At 36.9% G+C, this 19,165-nt stretch overlaps 1 long non-coding RNA gene across 1 annotated transcript; it reads right to left on the bottom strand.

The window, feature by feature from the left end:
- Positions 1–6,815: 6,815 nt before the first annotated feature.
- On the bottom strand, positions 6,816–19,108 carry LOC141511186 (uncharacterized). Its single transcript, XR_012475283.1, has 3 exons — positions 18,688–19,108; positions 15,375–15,438; positions 6,816–7,620 (listed from the first exon to the last, which is right to left on the bottom strand). It is a non-coding gene; the product is annotated as an uncharacterized LOC141511186 (long non-coding RNA).
- Positions 19,109–19,165: the final 57 nt, after the last annotated feature.

Genomic DNA, 19,165 nt, shown 5'->3' with positions numbered 1-19,165 from the left:
GGCAGCCAATATTTCTAAGTGCTAATGACACAATTAACACATTGGATAACTGCAAAATTAGCAAGTATGAAAAAAAATTTTATAAACCTTGGACCCAATATGATAAAATGAAATATACTAGTTTATAAAGGTATCAAATTCTGAAATAAATCAAACTTTGAGTGGAGGAATAAAGTGTCTTTAATCAAGACTACTACCCAAAAGAATGTTCCACCGTCAGACTCACAGGAAAAGGTTTTTATAATTTTTGGAGAAAATGGGAAAGGAGTCACATTAGGTAACAGGGTCTGGTCATTCAGTGCCAGCCAGCCTGGGAAATACAAACAAGAAAAACTTCATTCTGGCTGTTTTGCCCTTCATGCATGAATCCCAAGGGAAGGGGGCTAGGACATTAGAAGCTCAAGCTGGCTTTGTTTACCAGGTAAACTTCCCCAACCTAATGAAGAGTAAATGGCCTAAAAGTAGGAATCCAAAGATATTGCTGAAATTCTAGGGTCATTTAAAGGAATTGGTGGATAATATTACATTTGGTATTCACAATTTTTTATCATTAAGATTCTTTCTGTCAAAGATAAAGTCTGTCATGTGAATTGAATCAACTTAAAAATTAAAAGATAGCCGCCTGGGGGCAGCTTGGTGGTGCAATGGATAGAGCACCAGCCCTGGAGACAGGTTCAAATCCAGCCTCAGACACTTAATAATTTCTTAGCTGTGTGGCCTTGGACAAGCCACTTAACCCCATTTGCCTTGAAAAAAAAACCTAAAAAAAAAGTAAAAGATGGAGATAGAAGATATTTCTAGCCAATAGTTCAGCTGAAAAACATCTGCTAATATGTATAGTTAATATATGCAGAACTTTTTAGGGTTTGAAAAGTACTTTCCAAATATCTCATTTTATCCTCACAACAATAAGTCTTAAGCAGATGGGAGGGAGGGAAAAAAGGAGAAAAGAAGAAATTTACATGATAACTTTATTATATATTTTAAAAATTGTACATAATAGATTTGCAATTTTGTATGTAATCATCTTTTTTATTATACTTTGTTATGGAAATTCTACTTTTATTCCATAAATTAAAATTAAACATAATTTTTTTGAAGGAGTATGTATGTAATATGGCTGCCAAAGGAGTTGATATTATCATTGACTATGCTGAAAGAGTTGGTTACTGGGACTAAGGGGAATCCTTGCTTTATTCTACCCCATTCAGAATTCAACTAGAGGATTGTGTTCAGTTTTGAACACCACACTTCAAGAATGACCCTGATAAAGTGAAGAACTTCTGGAGGATAGCAAGAATAATAACTGATCTTTCTATAGCCCTTTGAGGCTTCCAAGGAATTTTTCATATATAGTTATCCCTTCCACATTTCAATTTTCTCCATCTTAATTTCAATATATGATGGATTGGCAAAAGAAATGGGAATTTGGGGGAAGTTTTGCAGAAGAAGGCCAGCAGATGATACAGAAAAAGTTTAGAAACTCAGAAATGCATAAAATATGTGTATATTATTATAATATCAACATATTTTACCTTTTAATGCCATAATTCAGTCAGAAGGGAGAACCAAAAAAAATTTACTTGGATTTTCTGGACCACAGGGTACCTCACCCCTAACCCCTCCTCTGACCCCCCCACCTCCATGATGTGGAGGGGATAACTGTATGGTATCTCGTATGATCTTCACAGCAACCCTATGAAGTAAGCTACAGTTATCCTTTTACAGAAATGGAGACTGAGGCCATAAAAAAAGTTAAGGAGCTTGCTCCAGGTCACACAAGCTATAAGCAACTATATCAGGATTTGAATAGACTTCTAGACTCCCAAATCCAGTACTTTATATACTCCCATATTTGAAGGAGGTAGTTAGGTGGCTTAGGTGTAGGACTACTGGGTCTGGACTCAGGAAGACCTGAGTTCACATTTGACCCCAAATTTGTTCTACCTGTGTGAGCTTGGGCAAATCACTTAAACTGTTTTTACCTTAATCTACCAGAGAAGAAAATAGCAAACCACTCCGTATCTTTGCCAAGAAAACCCAATGGACAGAAGGATCCACCATCATGAAGAAGACATGACTGTATAATAACATATCCCAAGAAAAGAAGCCCTAAAGTTGAAGCTAGACGAGGGTTAAATAGTTACAGTATTTGCAAGTGTCTGGGCTGTGTGGAGCCCATGGATTGTTTCTATTTTGTCCCAGAAGGAAGAATTAAAATCCATTTGTATACTTTGAGGCAAGGCGGATTTAGGCCAGATAAACAAATTTTCCTAATTGCAGGAGTAATCCCAAACTAAAATGGCTGCCCTCATGCTCTTCAAATAAAGGTTTCCCCTTCTCCCCTGCAACTACTGAGATCCCTGGCTTACTTTAAGTCCAAACCTTCCATAGGAAGCCTTCCCTCCCTTAATTATTTCCTATATCATAAACTCCTTCAGGAAAGAAAATGGAAACAGCCTTATTTTTTTAAATATCTCCAATGCTCAGGACAGTTTCTTACATATATTATTAAATGTTGAATGATTGGTTCATTTGAAGATTCTTGGGGAGGGGTTGTCAGGGAAGAGGTCATGATTCTGGAATTGGACTAAGGTCCCTTCCACAAGAGACATTTCTTCTTATTGTTTCTAATCAGAAGGCCCTTTAGAGGTTCTTGGAATAAGTGGGTGATGTTACTAGAAGTCAGAAAAATTTCTTAACTTCATCTGGCACTGTTCAGTGGCACATGCATAGGAGCAGAGGAGCCAGATGGCAGGAATAATCCTGAGCTGGGGCTTGGCAAAGTATAAAGGAAGGAATGACTAAACTTTACACAACTCTGCCACACTTAAATCCAATTCACGAATAAGTCAAGAAATCACTGTGATGTCATTGGTCCTTTTGGACAAACAACAAGAGAGAAGGAAACAAGGAAACCAACATAATTAATAATAATAATAATAATAATAATAATAATAATAATAATAATAATAATGAAATAGAAGTTATAAAACCAATACAGGAAAAATTCTCTTATCATGCCATTATGGTATGATTTCTAAACTATGAAGTCAATAAACTTCAGAGAAGTACCTTGCCCCTAGCCAGGATTAAGTTAATCCTTGCTCCCAAGCACAAAACAAGCCTCTATCACAAAATAAATCTCTGCCCTAGCCTGAAAGGATTAAGTCTTTAAGCAGAGATCCCAAAGAGGGCTTCTCTGTGTCTTAATTACACATCTTTGCTCCTTGAGATTCACCCTCTTCCATCTACATATCCCTAATTATGTCATTTCTCTAGTATCCCTGATTACCTCATCTCTACTCTTTAAACAATCAATCCCTCCCCAGTAGGGCTGCTTATTCTTCATAGAAGCCTCTTTGAGAATGACAACCCAATTGACAACCCTGTAAGAAAAGCTAAACAGTTCTTATTATCTCCATTTTACAAGGGAGGAAAACTGAAATTCAAAGAACTTTTTAAAAAACATTTTATTGATACTCCTTTCCTTTTTTATAACACTGTCACTTCCAAGTGATTCTCCACTACCACTACCTAGTATATAACAGAAACATTGCTAGGTAAAACAAAGCAATACATTGGTCAGGTCTGACAATGTATGCTTCATCCTTTAATTATAAAGTCCATCATCTCTGTAGAGAGATGGACAGGCTTTGCCAATAGTTCACTGAAATCAAGGGAAGTCTTTACATTGATCAAAATTCTGAAATCTTTCACTTCCATTATGGTCATCGTGTAAATTATTTTGTTGGTTCTACATACCTTATACCAATTCATACAAATTTCCCCAAATTTTTCTTCTTAATTTTTAATTATTTCTTATGATACAATAATAGACCATTAAACTCAAACCCAATTTGCTCAGCCATTCTCCAGTCTATGAACAACTATGTACTTTCCTCCCATTTCTTTGCTATTACAAAAAAGTGCCAATGTGAATATATTTATATGTATGAAGGCTTTTTCTTTGCCTTTAAGTCCCTAGGTACTTCCTAGTAGTGGCATCACAGAATCCATGGATATGTTAGGTTTGATGATTTTTTAAATAAAATTCCAAATGCTTTTTCAGAAAGACTGATTTAATTCATAATTCCATCAATGGTGTATTAGTATATAAATCTTCTCACAGCTCATCAACATTTCAATCTGATGTTGTGACAAAAAGTCTCAGAGTTGTTAAATTTGCATTTCTCTTATTATTAGTGATTTGAAGTAGATTTTCATTTTCACTAGCATCTAAAGGGAAGAGAAAGATCTATTTTTTTTTCTGCAGACACAATTGTAGCTCAATTTCCCCTGAGTCATCTGTCTTCCCATATCAGAAGTCAACTAGAAAGCTTTTTATCATGACATAATACTAACCCTTAATTTTCCATGGGCATCCAAATTTCCATGTGTTAGATTGAAACTAGGAAGGAACTATGTGTACATATACCATGTAATTCACCTAGTAGGTCAAATTGGAGCTTGATCTAAGGACCTGGACCTTATTGTTAGACAATTGTTCCACTATATTTATATTTACTGCATATCAGATAGTTATCATTTGTTACAAAGATTTTTCTAGTTGCATTGATTTTGTTCATGCAAAAATTTTGCATCTTATATAATTCAAATTGTGTTTTATCCTCTGTGATCACTAATAAAGATTCAACTAATAATTCTTCCCTCAGGTATAGTAGGACAATTCATTTTCTTCATTGTTCTCTATTTTATTATGGTTTTCTTTTATATTTAGGTCATGGACCCATTTGGAACTTATTATTACAAATGGTATTTAACATAGATTTGATATGTGATATATAATAATAGGGTGAGATTCTCAAATTTTTCTCAAACTCAGGTCCCCTCTATATTCTCTTTTTTTTTTTTTGCAAGTCAAATGGGGTTAAGTGGCTTGCCCAAGGCCACACAGCTATGTAATTATTAAGTGTCTGAGACTGGATTTGAACCTAGGTACTCCTGACTCCAGGGCCAGTGCTTTATCCACTGGGCCACCTAGCTGCCCCTCCCCTCCATATTCTTAAAAATTATTCAGGACTTCCCCAAAAGCTTCTATTCATGTGAATCATATTAATTTGTATTTACCAAATGAAAAACTGAAATATCCATATTATTATGAAAATAATTATGATTTTGTAGACCTCCTGAATTTGGTCTCAGAAATCTGTAAGGGTACCCAGATCACACTTTCAGAACTTTTGGCATAAAGTATTGATCCAAACCCGATTTATTCCAAACTAATTTCGAGTTATCCTCATAGTGTTTGTTGAATTGTCCAGAGTCCTTACCCCACAATTTTGTAATCTTGGTTTTATGGAATGCTTGGTAAAGTGTTTTAGATCTTGCTACTCTAGTTCCATACTATTTACACTGATTTCCTTTCTTTTCCTTTTTAATTCAATTTTTTTCCCAATTACATACAAAGGTAGTTTTCAACATTCATCCATTTGCAAGTTTATGAGTTTCACATTTTTCTATCACCTTCTCTTTTCTATCCCCTCCCCTCCTCATGGTAGTGAACATTCTGGTCAAAGATGTACATGTACAATCATTTTTAACCTATTTCCATGTTAGCCATATTATGAAAAAGGAATTAGAACTAAGGAGGAAAAAAAACACAAGAAAGAAAAAAACATAAAAGAAAATTTAAAAATTGAACATAGTATGCTTTCCTCTGAATTCAAATTCCATAATTTTATTTTGTTTTTCTGGATATGGATATTGTTTTCCTTAACAGGTTTCTAAGGGTTGTCTTTGATTACTGAACTGTTGAGAGGAGCTGCATCCATCATTGTTGATCTATCTCACAATGTTGAGTTAATGTGTACAATGTTCTGCTCACTTCACTCAGCATATGTTCATGCAAGTTTTTCTGGTCGATAATAGTTTCTTGCAGAATAATAATACTCCATTACATTCATGGACCATAATTTGTTTAACAATCCCAAATGATGGGCATTCCTTCAATTTTCAATTCTTTGTCACTACAGAAAGACCTGCCATAAATATTTTTGTACATGTGGGATTTTCCCTTTTTTTATGATCACTTGGGTATACAAACCTAGTAGTGGTGTTGTTGGATCAAAGGGTATACAGTTTTATTGCCTTTTGGGCATAGTTCCAAATTACTCTCCAGATTGATTTATTTTCTAATTATATTATGTATATTCATTTTTGTAGTCCTCCAATAAAGTCCTAATCTTGTGTCTCTTTATGGCCAGGTGATGTTCCTAGTTTCTCCTAGCTATGTAAATAGACTACAAGCTCCCAGCAAGTTCTACCAAGTTGAAAAGGCTTTAAATATTGATCAGGGATATATTTTATGCCTGTTTTGTTGACACAGAAAGCTCACCTCCAGAATGTCAAACACCAAATGATTAATTCTGAGGGCCTATTAAATGGACAAGAGTTCTTTGAAATACCCTTTTGCTTCCATAGTGATGGGGACAGAAGCACAAAAAAGGGAGCAGCCTGTGCTAAATCTATAAATATTATTATTCTTTAACTCAAATATTAAGAGTTGGCATCAATGACCAGTTTCTTGGTTCATTAACTGCTACTTGGGCTTCTGTTGTTGAAAGTAACCCAGTAGGCTTGTATGCAAGAACATTGACCTTATAATGTCACATATATGGGATCTTTTCAACATGTGAATTTTGCAATGTCATGTTATAGGTTTTGTAATGACATGAATGGTATTCCTGTATTACTACATAGCTCATTTTTGATGCATTAATCAATAGCTTTACAATGCCACATGAGCATCAAGATGTGTCACCTGTAATATATGTATTTATATTTCTGTGCATATTTTTTAAGCCCATAATGAAATCTTTTGGGATCCAAAGGTGAGTCTGTTTGATCAGTTCCAGTCCAATTGACAGAAAGAGTCCAGAGGAGAGTAAACAGAATGGTGAATCAGTCTTCAGCTGGAACTCCTATATATCTGCCTTTGATACCAAATCAAATAACCTCTCCAAGTTTCAATCTCCTTATCTCTAAAATTCGATTGATAAGACTTATACAACCAGTCTCACAAGGCTGTTGCAAAAATCAGCAGAGACAATAAGGAGTACTTTGTAAACTTTATACAAACCTGCATTATAATATGTCAACCAAAAAAAATCTGGTCAGTCTAAGACAAATCAGTATTTAAACCAATTCACACAAGGTAGCATTCATGTTAGAGCTCAAAGTTCTAGTCTAATTCTCATTTTATAAATAAGGAAACTGAGGCGCTGAAAGAAGGGATTTTACCAAAGTCACATAGAGAGTAGTACATAGTAGAATTAGGTCTGCTGGCTCCAAATCAAGTACTTTTTCCAAATTGCTATATGATTATATTCCTCCCCAAATCTAAATTAACCTCTTTTCAACATCTACCCATGGCTCAATTTGTGCTCCCTGGAGTCAAACAAAATGACAACCCTTCAAATACTTGAAACAGTTGTCATTTCTTTACTCCTTCCCCATACTGTCACTCACACTCACCTCCAGTTTGTTTTCTCCAATATATCCAGTTCCTTAAACCAACATTCAAATGACATGAACTCAAGGCTTTTCACCATTCTGGCCACTCTCCTTTGACTCTATCCAGTGGAGAACAATAGAATTCTAGTAAAGGAGTAAAAAAAGAGGGAAAGCTATTGAAGAAATAAATCAAAACAATTGAAAAATGCTTCTGTGTGAGCGTGGTTATGCAATTTCCATGCTGATTAGCATTATATAACTATTGCCAAAGTGACAGTTTCATAAACAAAGAGATTCTCAGCAGGGCAATAATAGAGCTGAGGTTGTGTGAGTCTATTTCCCTCTGGACATGGTGAACTATCTGTGACTTCATTTTCTTCCCTCTCCTCTTTATATGTATTTAAAAAGGAACAAAGACATTAAAAAGGATACACTCAGTTACGGCAACAACAAGGGGAATGGATGAATGATCTCCCAGGTCCTGACCAGAAATAACAATTCAATGCTTCAATAACTTGACAAGGTAGAAAATATAAAAACTAAAAGTAGGGAACAAGAAACGAGGCTCATTTTGATTCCACTTGGTTTCTCAAAGCAATACTATCCCTGAATGTCACATTATGATCTAACAGTCTTTATTTCCAAATGGTTCCATTTCATTGCAACAAAACCTTTTATCTTGACAGATAAATCAGTATCCAATGCAAATGTGTGGGCTTAGAAAGGAACATAATTTTCTGAGACAGTTGTGGGTGTCTTTAAGTTGGCCTTGAATTTTAAAATAACATTGTGTTTATTTACTGTATGGATAATTTGTTCAGAAGGAACTGCTCTATGGATCATAGGTTGAGAGCCAGAAGAAATTTCAGTAATCATCTAGTCACAGAATCAGAATTTAAGAATTGGAAGAGTACATCCAAACACCAAAGGAACCCTCACTGTAACATATCCAACAAGTGGTCCTCTGCCTCAACTTGAAGGAAGGAGGTCCACCATATTCTATTCTGCTTTGAGACAGCTCTGATTATCAGAAAATGTTTTCCTGAAGGAAAAATTAAATAAGTTATAGCAGAGAAATATGATGGAACACATAATAATGAAAGGAAAGATTCAGAAAAGCCTCAGTAGATTTGGATTAACTGTTGCAAAGTAAAATGTACAAAACCATGAGAAAAGTTCTAAGTTATTATTATACAATGATATAATATCCCTAATATATTTATATAACACATATAAAACAGTAATTTTTTTTAGGTGTTTTTTTTTTGTAAGGCAAATGGGGTTAAGTGGCTTGCCCAAGGCCACACAGCTAGGTAATTATTAAGTGTCTGAGATCGGATTTGAACCCAGGTACTCCTGACCCCAAGGCCAGTGCTTTATCCACTACGCCACCTAGCCGCCCAAAACAGTAATTGTTAATAACAATTATTAAGACAAACAACTTTTAAGGTTACACAGAAAATAGTGAACTCCTAGGGTTTTGAGCCCAAATCCAATGCTCCTTCCATAGTATCATAGTTGTGTTCCTTCCCAAAAATAGCAACTTCTACCAATGGCTCCTAGTTCTACCCTTTGGAGACAAATAGTGATAGTTCATGTGAAATCCTTCAAATATCTGAAGACAGCTACCATTTCCCCTCTATCTCTCCTTTCTCCCTCTTCTTCTCTAGAGTCCAAATTCCTGTAACTAACCCCCATTTGACATAGACTTAAGGAAAATGAAAAAAAAAAGTAGGCAGAAAATGGGATTAGCAGATTTCAAACAAAGCAGAAATTCTCAGATCAATATTGTACTAGTTAAAAAAATATAGGGGGCAGCTGGGTGGCACAGTGGAAAGAACATTAACCCTAGAGTCAGGAGGATTTAGGTTCAAATTTGCCCTAAGACACTCTAGATAAATCACTTATCTCTACTTCTTCCCCCCCCCCCCCAAATAACTAACAAATTGATCAATGGAATAGGATAGATACATCACATAAAGTCTATCTATGTCATATTAAAATAGTTGGATGCTGTCATCTCTTCCATGGGGAGACAGAATCAAAGACTTAAAGTGTAAATGGTCCTCAGTGGTCACCTAATCCATCCTACCCACTCATATTACAGCTAGGGAACTGAGTCTCAAAGAGTTACATGACTTACTGAAAGCTCATATAGGTAAAACATAGCAAAGGTATCATTTATACTCTCTGACTCTGAATCTGGCACACTCTGTTCTATTAACTCCAAAGAGTCAGCCATAGCACTTCCCCTTGAGTGTTAACAAATGTTAGTGTTTTCTAGATTCCATAAGTATCTAGTTTTGTTATTACTCTGATTATTTTTCAATAAATTAGGCTACAGCTTATCTCAGTTTAGCTGTATTTTAGATTCTTATCTCCCTGGAAGATAAAATTGATGATTTGGTAAATACCTTGTCTCCTTAATATGGAAAGCCCTATCTCAACAACCCATTCACCAAGCCCCTCTTGGGCTAGATTAATTTTGGACTTGGCTTTTCATTTTCTATTTTTTCTAATTTATTTTATTTCAGAGCATGGCATATGGGAGTAAACCTTTAATAAGGACTATATCAATAAGGTCTACTTTTAGCATCCACAGGTTGGTCAGTTTAAAGAAATCAGGCTCTAGGCCAGAAAGAAGAGATGCTTCTTGGCAGATAGTGAGAGTCTGTTGAGAGCAGTGGATTTGCCAGTCTTTCTGGGCTGTGTATGGAAGAGGTGGTATAGGGCCTGCTGAGGTGTTTCAAACCTGCCAACTTGTAGGTAGACACTTCTGGTGAATCCCACAGAGAGAAATGACACCCCAAGAAGGAATTTGGAATGGATTTTTTAACTATAAAGTCTGGGCAAGAAAACTGATGAACTTTATTGTATAGGGTGACATTAGAAGAAGTGTAACTGCCAAAGACATATGTAAAAACAAGAACCGTCAATAAAACTTAAAAAAACTGATAAGCAAAATAAAGAAGGAGATAACACCACTGGATTCTACCATTACCATATCACATCTACAGTATCACTTTTTAAATCTGGTATCTTCTGTTATGCCACCCTACTTTTCAGATGAGCACAGGACCAAAATCAAGACATATGATTAAATGAAAACTATTCCCCTCCAATTTATAAAGAAAACAGAATATTTAAAAATGGTAGGCCAGAAAATACGTTCATCATAAATGAGAGAGGTTGATGAAATACTAACATATATAGGCCTACATGCATGCATGACCCAACCCAAAGTAACTTTCCCCTTGAGAAAGAGTTCATCAAGAGAGCCTATTGGTCAACCATTTTGCAAAATTCTTGTTTTAATACATTCATTCACCATCTCAGCTCATTCCAGAAAAGCAGTCACATTACAATATATATGAGAAACACAAACCATTTCAAGATAAACAAGACTGTTGACCCACAAGATGAACAGGCAATTATGACCATCCTACCCTATTTTGTCAATCTATATGTTGGCTAACTCTCCTACTTTTGCCTCATCTGCAACTTGAATAAATTTTCTAGTTAGATAAGTGGTCCAAGTCTATCAACAAAAAATTTTCAAAAGAGGAATTATTAACCAATATAATCATATAAAAATGTCTCCAACTCAATAATAATGAACAGAAATATAAAATAAAACAATACTTAGATTTCATCTCATATCCAGAAATCTGGGAGCTAGAAATAGTGTTGGAGGAGTTGGGGAAAGAGAGACACCCAAATGTACTGCTGATGGGCTGTAAAATGATATAACCATTTTTGAAAAATTATTTAAAATTATGAGAGAAAAGTCACTAAAGAGCTCAAACCCTTTGGCCTTGAGATCTAACTACTGGGTATATATTCCAAGTTGGTCAAAGACAGAATAAAAGGTTCCATATATACCAAAATACAAACACTTTTTGTGGTAGCAAAAAACTGGAAATAAAGTGGGTGCCTATCATATGGGGAATGGCTAAACTGTGGTACAGGTAATGGAATATTATTATATTATTCTACATCATATTATACTATATTATATCATACTATATTGTATGCCAAATTTGGGGAATTCAGAAAAACATTAGAAGATGCACGAACTGAGGCAGAATAAAGGACAATTAAGATAGAGGTTCATACATCATATATTTAGAGTTAAAAGGAATCTTGATAAATCTGCTTCAGAAATGTAAATAATTACAGTAAATTCCATCTCTCTGACATTGAATAATTATAATAAGCAATTTTGACCCTGGAGAAGAGATGGGGAAAGATGCCCTCATTTTGTTAGGGAGGTTTGGGTAAGAAAGACTCTGGGAATAGAATACATATATGTATATACTGTTGAATAAGATACAATATCAAATAGTATGATCTACCTATTTTTCTACTATGGAAGTCTCACTGGGAGGGAAGGAGATGACTCTCTGGAAAGATCTATGTAAAAACAAATCCATGAATAAAATATTAAAAATTGATAAGCAAACTATCCATACCTTACTCCAAATTATTGATAAAAATTTTGAAAAACACATTTGGGACCAAGGCTCTTTCCACTGTATTTTGCTTTCTTCTAAAATGTTTTGCCTTTTTTCCCAGTCTGTTGGATTTGGGGTGAAACTTCAGAGCCTTTTCAATGTCTGTTACACCTGACAGTATTTAAAATAATCTTTTCTATTATTATTATTAATAGTTTTCAGTTATTCTTTGGGTAACTATTCCTATCTTTTAGCCATTTATAAACTGAGGAATGGCTCTTTATCTTTTATGTGTGTGTATATATATATATATATATATATATATATATAACTTATCAGAAGAGTAGTTGAATATGGGGTATTTAGGTGTTCTGGGAAAATTAGCCCTTTTCAGAACTGCTTTCCTCTTTTGGTATCCACCTGCCACCCATCTTGTCTGGTCTGTGACTCTAAGAAGTGGCCATTTCAGGAGAGGGGATAAGCCAGGTTGAGGATAACTGAGGGACCTCAAATTCATCAAGCACATGAAAACTTTCCCCAAAGGAATGGGCAGATGAGAACAACTTGTTCCAATGGCCATGAAGGTAGCTGAAGCAGGTACTGGGAAGCACTTAGAGCTTGGTTAGACATAGATGATGCCAAGATCCATTGCTTCCTGGACCATTGCCAATCATCTTGCCATTGGACTCTGAAGACTCTGGGAGAGAGTGAAGTTGATGACTTTCCACAACTGCCTAACTTAAATCCAATTTATGCACAAGTCAAAAGACATCACCCTTATCATTTTGCCATTTTAGAAACCTATGATGTGCGAATTTAGAGATATCTCCACTCCAAATGTTTACATGGATTATTTGTTCCTGATGCATGGTACAGCTTTCCCAGCTCATACTGCTCTGATCAGCTAGTCAGCCACACTGTACCTTGACCACAACATTTTGTTTCAAGCATGGACAGCAATCAATTAGAATATATTAGCTACTCTGCTTGTACTAAACTGAGAACACAGGAATGGTTAGACTAGATGACCTTTTAAGTCCTTTCTGATTCTGTGTTGCTATATTTGTATGGACAACATTTGTGGCACAGTGAATAAAATGCCCAAGGTGGAGCCTGGAACATTCATCCTCCTGAATTTAAATTTGGCCTCAGACACTTCATAGCTGTGTGACCCTGGGCAAGTCACAACCCTTTTTGCCCCTGTTTCCTCTGCTGTAAAAACGAGCTGGAGAAAGAAATGGCAAACCACTCCAGCGTCTTTGGCAAGATAACCTAAAATGGGCTCAGAAACAGTCATTTATGACTGAAACAATTGAACAATTACAACATTTGCATATTGACTTCAGAGACCAGGAGTTTTTGCTGAATCCTTTCTTGAATTCCTCTCTTCTGAAAGTGTTTCCTCTTTTTCACTTCTTTTTCCATTTAAAGCTATTTACATATGTTGATATTGAAGAAATTAAGGGGATTGGAGCAAATGGTGGTGGCATTTGAGGAAATCACACTGGCTCCATCTTGTGATTCAATTCAGGAACTAACTTAGTTCTCTTTCTGTTCAATTATGATTCTAGTTCAATTTCTGTCTTGTGAGAAAATTTTATTCTGTTCTGGGAATTGTGAGAAAAAAAAGTTTATTGCATTGTTTGAATCTAGCCTTGCATGGCTTGAGAATTTGGAATACTTCTATCTGCTACTTAGAGACACTTAACCATGGACCTCAGATATGCTGACCAGAAATCCAATCAGATTTGAAGATTGATACAAGTAGTTTTCTCACAGTTCTACATCACAAGCAGCCTAAGTGTCTAAACTGAAACTAGTCTCCTACTGATTAATCAGTTCTTGTAACCACATTCCTTTGATCAAATACTAACACGTTTTCTGATTTCAGGGAATGGTACCTGTTCTTTTCTCTTCCCAACTTGGAAATCCGGAATATTTCCTCCAATTAGAAATTTGATTACCCAGGCAGCTAAGGTGGCTCAGTTGCTAGAGCACTGGCCCTGGAGTCAAGAGGACCTGAGTTCAGATCCAACCTCAGACATTTAATAATTATTACCTAGCTGTGTGAAAATCATTTAATCCCATTGCCTTGTAAAAACTAAAAAAAAAAAAAATCAGATTACCTAATATATCCAGTTAATTGTTTCCTTTTAATTAATTGGTCTTATTTGACTAATTGTTTTTAATGTATAAAAATTTTAATGTAAAAAAATTCTCCTTGTATTCAGGGTCCATCCCTGAGTTGCAAAAGGGGCCTGAACTCAATTTATTAGGCAATTGGCATGCACTACTTAATAAATTAATTGTGCTGAGTAGCTTAAACCTTTGTTTTCTCAATCATTTCATCTTTCATTCATCACAATATTTATTAAGATGTCATATATGGACAGCTGTCTATAGCATATTTTCACCTGGACATATCAGAAACTCAGGATGTCCAAGACTGAATCCATCAACTTTCTCTCCTTGGACTCAGTCACTGAAACTAAGAATCTGTCATCTTTGCCTCTTGTCTCCCCTTTATCTTTCACAATTATGCTGGAGCTAGGCAAATCCTCAATTTTCTCATCTATAAAACAATGGGGTTTGATCCCAGGTTTAGAGCTAGAAAGAATCTCAGGATCTTCTAGTTCAATTCCCCCTTTTAGCAGATGAGGGAAACAGAGTTCAGGAAAGTTCCCAGTAATAAGTATCAGAGATGGAATGCAAAACCCTATTCTCTGGGTCAGTAAGGGCTCTCCCCTTATGCAAACTGTTGATTCACAATGCATTTGAAAGCCATCCCTCTCCTTTCCACTGCATCCTAACTTCCCTTGTTTAGGTCCTTACCCTCCCCTTACTTGGAGTTAATAATAGATAGCTTCTTGCTTCCCCCCCTCTAATCCATACTTTATATGATTGCAAATGAAATCTTGCTAATGATCAGATCAAAAATCCTTAGTGGCTCCCCACTGCCTGAAAAATAAAGTGAAAATAATCTTAATTTGTTAAGCTCCACCCCCACCCTCTTACACTACAGCTGTAACCTACATTTTAAAGATGATCTCACTTTACTTTCTTTGCATATTCTACAGTTTAGTCATATGGTACTATTGACTGTCTCCTATCCTCTTGCATCTCTGTACCTTTATTCATGTTACCAATATGCCTCCCTCCCACACTCTTTTTTTTTCTTTTCTTTTATTTGGGGTCCGTCAAGGTTAAGTTACTTGTCCAGAATCACATAGTAAGTGTCTGAGTCCTCCTGATGCCATGGTTGATGCCCATCCCCATTCTCATCTGACTCTTGCTTCAAGACTCATCTTAGGTGAACCTTTTTCCATGAAGCTTTTCTAATTCATCCCAGCTGGACAAGATCTCTCTTGTTTCAAATTTCTCAGAGCAGTTTGTTTCTCTCTTTTGACACTTTCCACATTTTCCCCCACATTATAAAAATCTTACCTTCCCAAAAAGATTGTCAATTTCTTGATACTTCCACTTCATCTTTAATCTCAGAGATACAGAACTACCAAAATAAACAAAATGAATGCAATTTTTCTATTTCTTCCACATTCAGTATTCTTACATACTACACAAAAGGAATTGAAAAGAATTGGTTAAAAACTGTCAACAGAAAAATTAACAGGGGGATAATGCATCCTGATTCTACGAAAATCAATCAAGGTTTTAACAGCCCGATGTAGTGAATCAAATAACAGATTTGGAATCAATAAAACCTATATTCAAATCTCACCTTGACACGAGATATGTGATTCTGGGTGGGCAAGTCACAACTTTCAGATAATTTCACTATTTGTCAAAATTCATTTATTTTATTCTTTTAAAATTTCATTTATTTTTAATTTATGAAATGAAACAAGAATTTCCATAAAATAGAATTTTTTAAAAGATGATTGCACATGAAACTGTAAATCTAGTCCTTTTAAATATAAAATGACCATGTAAACATTTTTTCCTTTTTTTCTCCTTCCTTCTCCCCCATGATTACATTCCTACTGTGTGATACAAAACAATGGCAAAAAGCAGTCTAATGGGGGAGACAATAATGCATATGCTATATACAAACAAGATATATACAGAGAAATTGGAGATAACCACATGGGGCTAAATCAATTTGGGGATTAAATTAATTAAAGGATATCTGGAAAGGCTTCTAGTAGAGAGCAGGTTGCTATGAAGTTCGAATGATGTGTCTATGTAACCAAGATAAGACCAATTCCCACGGCCAGGGACAGGAACATACAAAGTAAACATAAATACTTGGGTTTTGCCCTCTTGAAACTTTCAGTCCAGAAAGGATAAGACCTCAACATATAACAACAAAAGTTTACTGATTGATCTAAATAACTGAATGTCCTTTCGAAAAGGACCAATGATATCACAGGGTGATGTCTTCCCTCTTGGGTGAATAGGATTTAAAGGGTCAGTGGTTTCAGAACTAATTGATAATCTGCTGAAAACAGTATGAAAGGGGCGGCTAGGTGGCGCAGTGGATAAAGCACCAGCCCTGGAGTCAGGAGTACCTGGGTTCAAATCCTGCCTCAGACACTTGATAATTACCTAGCCGTGTGGCCTTGGGCAAGCCTCTTAACCTCATTTGCCTTACAAAAAAAAAAAAAAACCTTAAAAAAACAGTATGAAAGTGTTCAGTCCATCTCTTCAGGATCATGTTCTTATCACTAATCAATCTGGCTCCATCAGTAGAGCATCATATCACCATAAAATTGAATTTCATCTGCCTTCTTACTGAGCCAAGAATTCTGTTTCTAAGCATCACTTGTACTTTGTTTTTGATAGAATTAAATGCTGCCTTCTTAGAAAAGGATGAACTATCCTACTGGTTAACCCTATGGAGTTCTCATTTTTCATTTAGCAGCTTCTTTATTTCCCCATCACTTTCAGCAAAACAGCCTTAATATTTGCAAGTGTTCTGATGCAGATGAGCACATGCAATGCTGAACAATAACAAATATCTGAAGGCTGTCCACTCCTTTTTTGCTCCACTGCTACCAGTACCATTTACCTCATATTTAAGTCAATCAAGTTCCAACTGAAGAAGAGGTTTTGAATTTCATTGGGTTCCTTTCATGTGGCAACCACCTGGTGCTAATTCTATTCCCCTGAGATTTACGAAGTGGGAGATCCATTGCTCAAACAAAAGCTGACTGAAATTTTCTCGGTTATATGGCAAGTAGAGGTCATCCCTAGGAGTTCAAGAATGCTTCCTTTGTCCATCTCTATAAAGGTAAAGGGATTCACAGAGCTCTCTCTTAGTCCCTGCTGGCAAGATTCTTGCCAGCAACCTAATAGCCTAATCCTCCACCTGGAAGGTCATCTACCTGAGAAGCAGCATAGCTTCAAAAAAAACCCAAGGAATGGTCAATGTGGTGTTTGCTGCCCTACAATTCCAGGAGAAATATCAGAAGAACAGAAGTCTGTACAATTCTGTGGATCTGACCAAGACCTTTGATATTATTAGTCACAAAGGTTTATGGAAAATTATCTCAAAATTTGGTTGCCAGGAGAAGTTCATCAGTACTGTATGTCAGGTTCATGTCAGCATGCTTGCCCGGGTTCTAGATAGTGGGTGTGCTCTCAAACTTTCCCAGTCACCAAAGGAGTGAAATAAGGCTGTATCCTTGCTCCCATGTTTGTTTTTTTAGCAAGATGTTTTCAGCCATATTATCAAATGCCTTCACTGAAGACGGTATCAAGGTCAGCTACTGCATTGATGGTAAATTCTTCAATTTGAAAAGGTTACAAGTCAAGACCAAAGTGGAGGGAATAATGGTGCATATTTTTCTGTTTGAAGAAGACTGCATTCCCATGTAGCCTCTGAAGCTGAGATGCATCAATCTATGAATTGATTCTCTGTTGCTTGTGCTTATTTTGGTCTAACAATTAACACTAAGGAAAACACTTGGTGTTCCATCAACCCAGCACCACACCATCTGAAGCATGAAGGGTTAAGTTGAGATTTTCCCTATCAGCCATCATGGTTCAAAGTGACTAGCACGTTCTGGGGCAGGGAGTGCTGGAGAACATTCCTAGTAAACATGTTTTGGGGTCCACACCTTTGGGCCTTGGCCCATCCCTGGATGTTTACCTCAAGACATCTGGAGAAAGTGATTGTACTCAGGATGTGAGGGTGTTTTGATTGAAACTCCCTGGTGTAAACCCTTGGACCTGTGCAACTTTTGTGTGAGCACTATAAAGATTTTACTTGGGAAAGTGGGCTTTGGAAATCCATCCCTTTGGAGAGGATGCTCTGCTAAAGAGACTTTCCCAATTGAGACCCTGAAGGGATCAGATTTCCAGGTTTGTAGGAGCCTCCTAGGTTGGGTAATTCTTTTCTATTCTTTATCTCTTATCTTTCTTTTCCTTTATCTTTGCTGATGTTTTTCCTTCATACAAGCATGAATTATAAGTATATTCATCATTAAATTCTCATTCAGGGGTGGCTAGGTGGCACAGTGGATAAAGCACCAGCCCTGGAGTCGGGAGTACCTGAGTTCAAACTCAGGTCTCAGATACTTAATAATTAAGTAGCTGCGTGGCCTCGGGCCACTTAATTCCATTTGCCTTGCAAAAAAAAAAATTTCTCATTCAAAGACTTAAGAGAGAGAGAGCATACCATTGTGGGACAGATTCGAGCTGACCAAATTAAAAGTTTGTGCAGCAGGTAACCCATTCTGTTACACCCTCAGTCACAGCAAATGGAAAAGCTGTGAATTCTGCGAATAAGCTCATTTACCTTGGTGGTGTACTTTCCAGGGAGGTACACAGATAATGAGGGTCACACACAGATTGCCAGGGTTCAGCCTTCGAGAGGCTCCAAAAGAAAAAGAGGGAGGGAAGAGGCTGACTACCAAACCCAAGGTCTCCAGAGCCGTGGGGTGACCTCGTTGCTGTACATGCCTGTGACTGCCCGGCGTGGCGTGGCAGGATGGCGCACGCTTATGAACCGGGCAGGGCCCAGGAGATGCGCCCACGGACTGCAGGAGGGCATCCCCAGCCCATGCCCCTGTCGCCTTACTCTGGTCCTGTCTGAGAGGCCGTAGGAACCAGGCTGCGGCTGGCGATGGGGAGACAGTGATCGGGCAGAGCCACTTCACCTTCTCTGCCCAGCAGCCCCCAAGGCGGGTGCAGAAGAGTGGGGCACCCCGGCTCCCCGGCCCGCTCTCCACCTGGCCCCGGGCCGGGCCGGGCCGGCCGGGGCTCTCCCGCCCAGG

The sequence above is a fragment of the Macrotis lagotis genome, chromosome 2, assembly GCF_037893015.1.
Source record: "Macrotis lagotis isolate mMagLag1 chromosome 2, bilby.v1.9.chrom.fasta, whole genome shotgun sequence".
In the NCBI taxonomy this organism is placed as follows: domain Eukaryota; kingdom Metazoa; phylum Chordata; class Mammalia; order Peramelemorphia; family Peramelidae; genus Macrotis; species Macrotis lagotis.
Note: the sequence above shows the minus strand (reverse complement) of the source record. Positions and strands in the feature narration are given on the sequence as shown.